At 38.9% G+C, this 11,229-nt stretch overlaps 1 protein-coding gene across 1 annotated transcript in view; it reads left to right on the top strand.

Moving 5' to 3' along the window:
* The window catches only part of PARD3B (par-3 family cell polarity regulator beta), a 397,127-nt gene that overhangs the window by 146,285 nt on the left and 239,613 nt on the right, over window positions 1-11,229 (top strand). The gene's annotated exons all lie outside the window — the stretch shown is intronic.

The raw sequence follows: 11,229 nt of genomic DNA, 5'->3' as shown, positions 1-11,229 counted from the left end.
AAGTGCCTTTAAGCTAAACAGGCAATGTAATTTTTAGTACCTTGTGTTCAAGAGCTGCATTCTAAGCTGAGGAAGCTCTAAGTAATCACAAACTGTGGTTCTCTGTCACGTTGTGGAAGCATCTTGGGAAAACACTGGATGAGTGGGTCTCCGAGAGCATTCAAGTCCTTGTCATGGTATAGATTGGGCCTCTCATGGGACCCTGATCTTTGATTTATGTGAAGATTTCTGGTTTCATGGAGTGTGGTGTGCATGTTTTCTACCTTAGCTTTTCAGCAAAGCTTTTCCTCTGTAACCTTTTATGTTCTTGTTTAGTCTTTATCCTTTCAAACTGAGTGCAGCAGAAGCTATATTTCAATACCTCTTGACTGCACCATATTTTCAAGAAATTAATTCTTGTCTCATCTCTTTATCCATATGCATTACTGGCTAGTCTGTATACCACCATTAGACAGAAGAAGGGGTCTTTGGCTATTGCATTAGTGCCTAAAGGAGATCATATATTTAAACATGAGATGTGTCTGGGAGTTTGGTGTTCATGTTCTTTAATTGCTGATGTCAGTTCAGTGTTCGACCTTTGGCAAGGGCAAGCAGTGAAGGATGTGCACCTTGGACATCTGGAGAAAAAGCTTCTAAGTTACTCTATATGCTTCTGTTTGTTTCATAGAGAGTGGGCTCTGTTGGTATTTAATTAGAAAAGCAGGCTGGTTTTTTTCACGTTCTTCTGCTTAACATGGCTTGGGTAATAATGTTTCTGTGACACCTTTTTTTTGACTGTTTATACTGTTGGCCACTATATTGTGCAGACGCGCCTGTGCATACTGGACCATAGGAAATGATGTAGCTCTTCAACAAAGATTTAGTCAATGCTAAAATATTAATCTGACTGCACCATCTGTCTTGTGCTCTCTCCCCTCTACACATTCTTCGGGCTCCAGCATTACTTGCACACACAGTTGCATTCTGATTGTTCTCTCTAGTTCTGCAGTGAGAATGTTCTATATATTCATAATGTTATGTATATATCATGCTAGATGGTTGTGTATTATTAGAAATCCTGGGCTCTAAGCACACTGTCATCCATTGTTCAGTAAACGCAATTACATTGCCCTATCTTTCATCTCTTCTCTAATGAATCCGTGCTAATTGATTAATCAGTGCTGTTGCTTCACTATGATAATCCCATATGAGGAATAGTAGTAACATAACTAGCAATTACTAACATATGTTGTACACTGAGGAAAACATAATGTAATGCATGGTAAGTGGCAGAGCCAGATCAGGAGGAACAGAGCAGCGCCTCGGCCAGGCCTTGCGTTCTGCAGACAGCTCTGTCTGCTGGGAGGGGAGGGGAGCCGAGTGGGCCTGGTTCTAGGTGGTCTTTGCATGTGAGTGTGATCCACTGGTACAGGGAATATCTCAGGCCATCGCCAATTAGTGGTGTGTTACAGAAAGGCATGTCTGAGAAGATGTGGGCAATGTGATCAGCTGTATCTTTTTCAGAGTTTCATCTGGTGTTGGTTACTGAAGTGACTGTCCTCTTGGCTTAAATATGGCTGTGACAGGGACTTCTAAAGTGAGATAAAGAGCATTCTTACACCATTACAGCATCTTACTGATGTTACTGTTTAAATTCCAAAGCAATGAGTTGAGACTTCTGATCTAAGACAAAGCTTAATGTTGGCTCTCGCAGGCTGTGAGCGGTGTTGAGCAGGCCAATGGATGATAACGATTTGGGTTTCCTTGCTGTTACAGAATCAACAGAACTATGGATTCCTGTTGACCAACGTAGCTTGTTTAAGGCATCACATTACATGCCTCATTCATAAAGAGAATTATCAGCAAAATACAATTTTTAGTGAAGTCCCTTTTTTAACCTTGAAAATGGTTGTGGTTTTTAAATTTTGGAAACCATTGTTGTTCACTCCCATGGTCATTGGTGGTGGTGGTGAAGATACACATAATTTTCGTTTGGATGAAAAAGACCACTAAATTCAATAAAGGATTTATTGCAAGGAATAAAGATGAGAGGCTAAAGGATCATTTGTACGCCCAGCTTTTAGATAATACGCATTCTTTAGGAGCCTTTCAGGTAATATGAGGGCATATTGGTGAGGCAAAAGCAGAAGGTTTTGATTCCATAGTGCAATTGCATTTGTAAAGTTTTTTATTTCTTTCTTTTCTATATTGTGCATTAATGTGTTTTGGGGTTTTTGTTTTGTTTTTTAAGTGTTCGGAATTAGTAGTTTTATGTGGTGTGAATAAAATCTGAATTCTGTTTTTGGTGGAAATGGTGATATGACATCATACATAAGACTGTCTAAGTAAGATTTAGATGTTCTACTAAGTAATACTTTCATGAAGCAATTATGCTGATGTAATGCATAGTGCTCTCAGAGATTTTTCATTTACTTTTAAAAAGGAATAGAACTAGTACCTTTTTGCACAAATAAGAAAGGAGTCAAAATACAGATTTGTAGTTTGCAAATCTCTTGTAAAATGTTCTGCTATTTACAGATCTTGGGAGGCTTAAAAAAGTGAGTCAAGCTAGAGAACGGAATGTTGATGTTCTCTTGATCTGAGAAAATTTGATGGATTTTCTTGCAGAAATATGAGTTTCTTTCCTATTTTTATAATATTAATTGCCCACTGGCAGTTTCCAACCAAGAGAAGGGGTTGGTGTGTATTTGTAGAGCTAATGATAGTGTACTTTAAAAATGATGCTCGTTGCCATGGGAATGCTTACAAATAATTTATATAGTAACTCAAAGGTCCAAAGGTTGTGCACTTTCTTTGAACGTAGATTTTTGTTTCCAAGTGGATGATACAGAAGAAATCACAAGTTTTTCACCCACGGATTTCTGGATAGTAAATTTAGCAATAGTCCTTAAAATACAATTAAAATGCTAAGAGGTAAATAAAATATGATTATTAATATCCTAGCAGAATCTCAGGATTTATCTACGTGATCTGTAACACCTAGGCACAAGAGTCACCATGCTTTGGGTCAGCCAGTATCTTTTTAAATGCTCTTAGCATGGATGAGCTCAAATTAATAATCTTGCTGAGATGCAAATAATACTGGCTCAGGCACACTGACCTCCTAATACTGCTCTGTAGTGACTAGTTGGCTTTCGGTGCAGGTATAGAGCTCGTGTATTTCTTCAAAAGCCCATGTGGACACACTCAGAAACAGTAGAGGGGTATTTAAAGTCAGTAATGTTCTCTACCTAATTTTGCTGTTGCTTTCTCATATTAATATAGTCTTCATCAGGAAAAGAGCTATACACGGAGTTTAAGTCTTTCTGCAAGTATTGGTAAACTAATTTTTATCCAATACTGGACAGACCCTGGTGTTTTCTAATTGTAGAAAATAGAGGTTCAGTTTCTAAAATTCTGTACACCCTATAGAATCCTAATGTGTTTTCCATCATGAAAACCCCTCTAGAAGCATTCAGTAGTGTATGTATGTTTGAATGCCTCCCTGACCAAAGCAGGCAGTTAAAATCAGCATGATAAATGGGGGGGAGGGCTAATAAACGTATCCTCAGTTTTAAAGCTGCCAGTGGTCATATGGCTGGCCAGTTACTCCATCCTTTCAGTAATCCAATATTGACAGCTCCTAAAAGCTGTGAACACTTACTGTATTACTTATATTTCCAGTAGGTTTTTTGGTTGGTGTTGGTGTGTGGGTTTTATGTGTGGTGGGGTTTTTTTTTCCCTACTGAAACATTTCCTTTTACTTCAAGAATTGGTTCTTGGCCAGTAGAGGTGCTAAATCCAAATATTTATCAATATGCGATCAATGCATTTGAAAGTGGCTTTCTACTGCTTTGGAAAAGACATTGCTCACACCTCACCCTGGAAATTCTTAAAATGTTGGGCTTAAGTCCAGAGTTTTATGTGCAGGAAAGCTCCTTCTGGAGACTTTTTAACTGAGGCAATTTTTCCATTTCTCTTTTCCTCTGTGCGCTTCACAAAGGGAAATACTTAGGCACTCAAGCTGCACCTCTTCCTTCACCCATGCAAAACAACTGCCAAGAAAAGTGTGAACTCCAGAACTGTTACAGCTAGTGGAAATTTTTTTTTTCCCCTCAGTGTTAGAGAAGTTTTTCATCTGAGGACTCTTGGAGAGTTTCATGACTGAACTTATATGTAAAAATTTTGATCTCCGGGCCTAAACCAATCCTTGCTGCTCTTTAAAATAAAGAATTTACAGTTTGTATAGGACTCTTAAGAAACAGAGCTTTGCCATTTCCATGCAGAGAACGCTCCTCAGCTAGATTTTTTTGAATGATTAAGACTGGAAGCAAATTGGGAGTAGGTAGAGCAGGAAAAGTTATGGAGAACATTTTGAAAATTGGTATTGGCAAGGTGTGTTTTACATGTAGAGGTTGAACATTTCCAGAAGAACTTGGTGGGAGTTAAGAGGTGAGAAACTGGCTGGGGTAACTTGTGTCCCTGAAGAACTGAGGCTCCTCTGGCTTTAGTTCCTACTGACTCCTGTGCTCCCTGGGAGCTGTGTTTGATGTTAACAATATCTGCCCATGTGGAAGGCAGGGGCTTCAAGGTGCCTGCTGACTTTTGACTGGTGGTAATTAGGAGGGTAGAAGACATTGCCTCCCATGCTTAACCCCATGAGGTACTCTTCCCCCGTCTTCTTGGTGTGAGAGATACCTGTTTACTATTGAGAATTTGCCCTCATATTCTTTTGACAGAAGTTGTTGACCACAGAACTAAGGCATAAGCAATAATTTCAAAAATGTATGTGTGTGTGTAAAATGTTCCTGCCCCGCTTTTCACGATGATAAGCGAGTATTTCAGTTGAACTGCACATGTGATGCAGTTGCTCCTAATTTGCTTCAGTGCGAAGTCACCTGGAATAGTTGGACCTGCTGGGGAAGGGGGTTTCAGACAGCTTGATTTTTGCATTGAACGCCACTGTATGTAATCCACCAGGAGAGTTCACCTGTGATGATAACCCTCAGTAGAGAGTTGTTAGCAAACAATTTGGGGGAATAATTTCTTAGTCCCGACTGATTCCCCAGGAGAGTCTCTATTTATTCCCTTGGTTTAAAATATCTTTTTAAGGGCCAAGACCGCAGCTCACTACGGTATTCAAGAAATCCATTGGTAGTTGAGAGGGGGAAAATGTTGCTGTTGTGTTTTCTGAAACTGTCATGTAGTTGCTAAAAGCCATGCTATGTTATGGCTTTTCTTTGTGCTGTGCTAATTAAACGTGAATCCACTTGCATATTATTAAAAATATCTGAAGATGTACAGCTATTCTTATGTTGAAAAATACCTTTTACCAGTCCAGTAGAATACATTTCAATTGACAACACTGAAAGAAGCTGTATGATTCTTATTTTCGTATTTGTGGCATGCCTAAAAATCATCTTTAGCAAGTGATTAATTGCATTTGTAGATACTGCACAATTGCATCAATTATCCATTTCAAATGAATTTCATTCTGAATAGTTGAGAGGATGATGTAGTTTAATCAGTAAGAGAAATGGAAGTATTGTAAGCTGTTTAAAAATACCATGGTTTATGGAGGCAGAGTGATTTAAATCAAGCAGACCGCTGGAAAAGTAAGAAATATGCAGTAACAAACACTAATATTTTACCTTCAGTTTAGGAGCATTTTATTAGCTTGCTTTGCATTGGTTTCCATCCTTGATATATTGATGATCGTTATACTGTGGGGATGTTAGATGGTTAGGAAGTTTTTAATTGAGATAGATTAGTTGTGGTTATAAATACACTTGTTTAAGTATGACAGCTTGCATGTCTGTTGATCAACGTCTTTCAGACAAGCTCTGTAATGTTTAAGAGCAACTTACTCAAATTTCTGTTATCGGTTGGTTTTAAAAGGATGTTTGATATTTCACTACGCTTATTTAAAAGGAAAAAAGGAAGTTATATCTTAAAACTAATCTGGAAATATTTTTTAGGAGTTGTTATGCATGCTTTTGCAATACTAAGCCATTCTTAAATGTATTTTGGGACGTGGTTTTGGGTGTTACGTGAAGGTGTGTGGGCAGGAAGATAGTGCGGTACTAGCCTGGTAATGAAAGGTTGTCCCAACAGACCAAAGTGAGCTATGGAGAAGCCTTTCTGAGGCACAGCCATGTACAGTTGGCCAAAACTTGAAAACAGCACTGTATCTAACTGCTGAATGTTACATCAAGATATGTATAACTTCAGTTCAAATAGGGTTTTTATATTTTAACCTGTGCTTGGTTATATTATTACTGAACAAAAAAGAGCTTTTATGTGTGTTCCTTGAGCGATATGGTCTCGGGGATCGTCTTGTATACGCAATGTCAGCTGTTGCATTTGTTGGTGTGACTGAAGGTAAACACCTTTACTTTGTAACACAGACTAATTGGTTTGGGAATATTTATGAAAGTGCTCATTTTTAAAGCTAATAATAGTGCTATGGCTTTTTAAACTCATTCTGGCTGTCAGAAATGCTCACGTGATCCTGAAAGTGTTGCTAAAAATGTTCAATTTTTAAATATGGTAATTAAAATTGTCTGGTGTGAGAGCCGTAGATGAGACATTTCCTGCATTTGTAAACTAAGCATCCCTTTTGCCCCCAGGTTTCCTTGCTTCTGGCTGTTTGTTACATTGGTAGGATCTGAACTCCCACTGAACCTTCTTGGAAGAAGGTTTACTGTTAGCCAAGTAGGGAGAGCGAGCTCTGCAGCCTGCCACCATGCTTCGTGACCTTCTGCTGTAGGGTTTGGATGCCTTTCCTTTCTTTTAAAAAGCTGATGCCCTCAGGGAATACAATATTGTAAACTGGAACTTCAGACATAAATTTTCACTTTTAACTTTGTCATTAAAAGAAAGTTTCAGATGAAGACAGTTTCCCTTGGGTATACTGGACTGCTTCAGTCCTAATTTGAGTAGATACTGTGTGTATTTCTTCTTAATAGATCTTACTTATTTCCTTCAGGTTTATTGTTAGTGTTTGATGATCATTTCATACTCCAAGGATACCCTGCACTCAGGATTTTCTCCAGTTGTGTATGTAGACTTCCTATTCTCTAAAATTATCTAGTTCTGAGATATAGCTCATGTTGGTTATTGTTTAATAAGGTTTGGGGTTTTTTTTCCAAGTAGAAGAGGATGGATTTTGCTATATAGCTTTTCTGAAAGTGATATATTTGCAATTTTATACTACCTGCAATCTTACTTCTTGTCTTAAGAATAGAATTCTGAGCCTATCAGGGAGAATCAAGGTGATTTAGCCCCCTTTTATGGCCACTGGTGGCCTGTGAATATTTCTAAAGCTGTCTGACTGGGCTAGGTGGTATAGTTCAATCTTGGGTGAATGTACAAAACTTTGCTGCAGAAGAACCTCAACAAAAGATGTCTTTTTATCTGAAATGTAAATCAAAACTACACTATAGCAAGAGTTTACTTAGAAAATGTATTTGGTGCAGTTTTTTTAAGACATGAAAACCCAGATTTTCTGGGGTGCAATGATAGTGAGAAAACTGGTCGGTAGCCTGGCTGCCAGGGCAGCCGTCTGCTCCGTTAGCTGCTCGGGGCTGCACCCTCTGAAATAAAAACAGTTGTTTTGACCATTTTCAGTCAATTCTGCCTCTCCCTCTCTTTTCCTAGCCGGAAACCAACACTTTCATGTCTCTGTCCAAAAGTGCCACTATTGCTTTTTTCCCCACAGACTTTTTGTGGCTTTTATGAAATGAGCATTTTCAAAAATTAAAGGAAAACTGGAGAATTTCTCATACTCCCTAACCTCAACAAGACCCATGACTGATTCCAGCGTATTTGTTGTTGGGGCTAATATATTTCCATGCTGACTGTTGAATTGAAAAGACTGTGCATATTCACAGAGTGGAAAATGTTACTGGTATGTACTCGGTCACTCTTTGTACCCTTAGACATACACGTTTACCTAATTTGAGATCAGTCACGTAATGAAACCAGGCATTTGGTTTACTGTGGTTTGCAGAGAGTTATTATTTAGTAGGATCCCTCTCTTCTGCTTGAGTCCTAATTTAAAGAACATGCTTTTTGCAGTACTAAGAAAAAAATGCCTAATTTAAATTAGCCCTACGTAAATAAATTTTAAAAGTGCCACTGTTCTTAGATGCCTGTGCTTTCTTGGCTTCTGTTTTTATCACACCATTTTGCGTTTTATTCCTATTTCCTAAGTGAAAACTGCAATTTTGTAACTGTAAATCTATCACACTGTCAGCTAAATTTGAGTCAAGTTTTGGGAGTCAGAGTCATTAATTCTGCTACTATTGAAAAACTGACAATCAGTCTTTAAAATATGAAGAAGAGAGTGGGAATTTTTGTGTGTATTGGGTCATTGTCTGCTAATAATGCCTTTATTTGTGCATTGTTGGTTTGCTGTCATTCTGCTAGTTGGGCAGGAGATGATCTGTTTAAATTTACTGTGCTTCTAGTGAAATGCTGAAGTATGAAAGGAATTTGTCCATTTGCAGCGATTGTTACATGACTGGAGCTCTAATGTCATTCTGAGAGAGCTCGATTATAATTTCGGTGTTACGGTTCATGTTTCCTTGATCAGTTAAGACTTTAAATATATCTGGCTTTGTGTTTACTGACTTGAGCATGTGATAATCTGTGATATGTGTGAGTGCTGTATGCCTTCAAATCAAAACAGGCAGTGTTGTGCAGAATGGGGGCTGTGACACTGAACTTCCCCCTGCGGCATTTCTGAAGTATCTCAGCACGTTTCTTTCCAGCTCAGGAGAGGGTAACTTTTCTTTAGGAGCTTTTACCATTACATTTAAAAAAAAAAAAAAAAAAAGGCAGCAAGCTGTAGTTGCACTTACGGACTCCAGACTTCATCCTCTAATTCCTCATGTAAGTTTTATCTTGTGGAATGATGAAAATGTGGAACTGTGGGACTCTCAGGCACCTCACAAGGCTGGACCATTATTTTCTCTCACAGGAATGAACATGCCTTGAAACATCTGTGATGTGCTTTTAAATCTGTTCTTGAAGACCTCTACTGAAGGTCTGATATCCCTAATACCTATAACAAACCTGTTATCCAACTTCAAGACACTTCTTGCTGGTCTGGTCTTTAGCAGGAAAGGAAGCTGTTGCTTGCCATCTTTTCGTAAGAACATCTTACTTATATTGGAGTGTAACTGTGCCCTTACCACTAAGCAAACCTAATTCCCAGTATTAGATTAAACTTGATCCAAAAAATGGTTCCTTGTGGTTTAAAACCTGTGAATCAGTCAACAGAAACATGAGATTGTGTTCTGAACATCAGTATTTGTCATTACTGTGAAATCTGTTTCCCAAGGAAGTGGAGAAGGGGAACAAGTATGGATGTAACCTCACGACAGCAAGAACAACAGTAACCAAAAGCCCAGAAATAGAGAAATAGCATAGCTTATGCAGACTTGTGTAGACTGCAAGGGCGGCTTTAAATAGTGTCCTGGTTTCAGCTGGGATAGAATTTTCTTCTTAGTAGCTGGCATAGTGCTGTGTTTTGGATTTTGTATGAGAATAACGTTGATAACGCCCATATGCTTTAGCTGTTGCTAAGCAGTGCTTACACTAGGCAAGGACTCTTCAGAGCTTCCCATGCTCTGCCAGGTGCACAAGAAGCCAGGAGGGGGCTCAGCCAGTACTGCTGACCCAAACTGGCCAAAGGGGTATTCCAGGCCATATGGTGTCATGCCTGGGGGGGAATTGGTTGGGGGATAGGGATTGCTGCTCAGGATGGGCTGGACATCAGTCAGTGGGTGGTGAGCAATTGTGCATCACTTGTTTTGTATATTCTGTATATTCTCTTGCCATTATTATTATTATTATCCTCTGCTGTTTTATTAAACTGTCTTTATGTCATCCCATGGGTTTTACCTTTTTTTTCTGATTCTCTCCCCCATCCCACTGAGGGCAGGGGGGGAGTGGGCAAGCAGCTGGGTGTGTTCAGCTCCCTGCTGGGTTAAACCACAACAAATAGCAAAAGCGTTCTGAGGCATGAGCAAGTTCTCTGTCATGTGCTGAGCAGCACTGTGTTGCAGCCGGTGTCTGGAAGAAAAGAGAGTCTAGTTAATTCACAACCCAAAGTCTGCTCATCGCTTCACTGTTTTCAGCCTTCCAAAAAGAAGAGCCTTTGCAGCATCAGTTTTTTTAGTGTTAGCTAAAGGAGATTAGGTTTGTTGGGAGCATTATTGTTAAGAGGTTTGTCTGCTGCTGGCATCTGGTGCTACCGAGGCTCTGTCTTTTTTTCAAGATGAAGTCAACCTATGAAAGCTGTGTGTCAGATTTCTGTTGCTAACTCACTGCTTGAGGTTGAGCTCCTGATTTATGAGGTTAGTATGGAATACGCTTCATATAACAAGAATCACTCCTTGACATGTGGTTCCACTGTGAAAAGTGATTGGAAGAGATGGCACATACTCAATACACGTTTTTAAAAATAGTTCTTCCATTAGTGACAGAAGTTCGCTTTCAGTGAGCTATATTGGTCTTGCAGTGGAAGCCAAGTCTGTTGGCTTGTGCTCTGATTAACACACAAAGCGAATTGCTACCAATATTATAGGTTCAAAAGTGGTGTGTGAACCAAAAGGGGATCCAGCTTGATCTGTATTCCAAAGGTTTGCTTGCAAGGCTGGTCATGATTCTTTTTTAAAACACAAAGCAACCCACTCTCTTCCACCAAATCTCTTGATACTTATAAACTGAAAGTAAGTTCTACAAATCTTTGAGGGACTGAAAATACCAAACCTTTAAAGCCATCTTTCTGAGCAGAGCCATTTTTTGAGAGAAATTGGAAGTTTTAATATACAGTGTAGAGCTTTTATTGAAAATTAAATTACCTATCTAGTTGGCTTTGTTCTTTGGAATTAATTTATAACATTGCTACCTTTTGCCTTGAGACAACTTGATATGGCAAGTATATACACTGGAAAAAATGTACTGTTGCAACAACAAAAAAATAATTATTAACTTTAGGCTTTATCTAGTTAAGATCAAGCTCTGAATTGAATTCTCTTAGTGTGTTGACAGCTGAAGATTTATGTCTTCCAGCTATATTCCTGTTGCAGAGTTGGCAGAAGTGACCTCTCCAAAGAAGGTCTTTGTTACGGATTTTGCTCTGTTTACATTATTGCCATAAGGGTCGCAATGAAGTACAGTACATTAAAGCTAATATATCACCTGCTGACAGTGGTCTTATCTCGTTGGTACCTCTTTCCC

Source organism: Egretta garzetta, unplaced genomic scaffold, assembly GCF_000687185.1.
Source record: "Egretta garzetta isolate BGI_Z169 unplaced genomic scaffold, ASM68718v1 scaffold474, whole genome shotgun sequence".
NCBI lineage: Eukaryota > Metazoa > Chordata > Aves > Pelecaniformes > Ardeidae > Egretta > Egretta garzetta.
The sequence above is the reverse complement of the archived record's forward strand: the minus strand, read 5'-3'. Positions and strand labels throughout refer to the sequence as shown.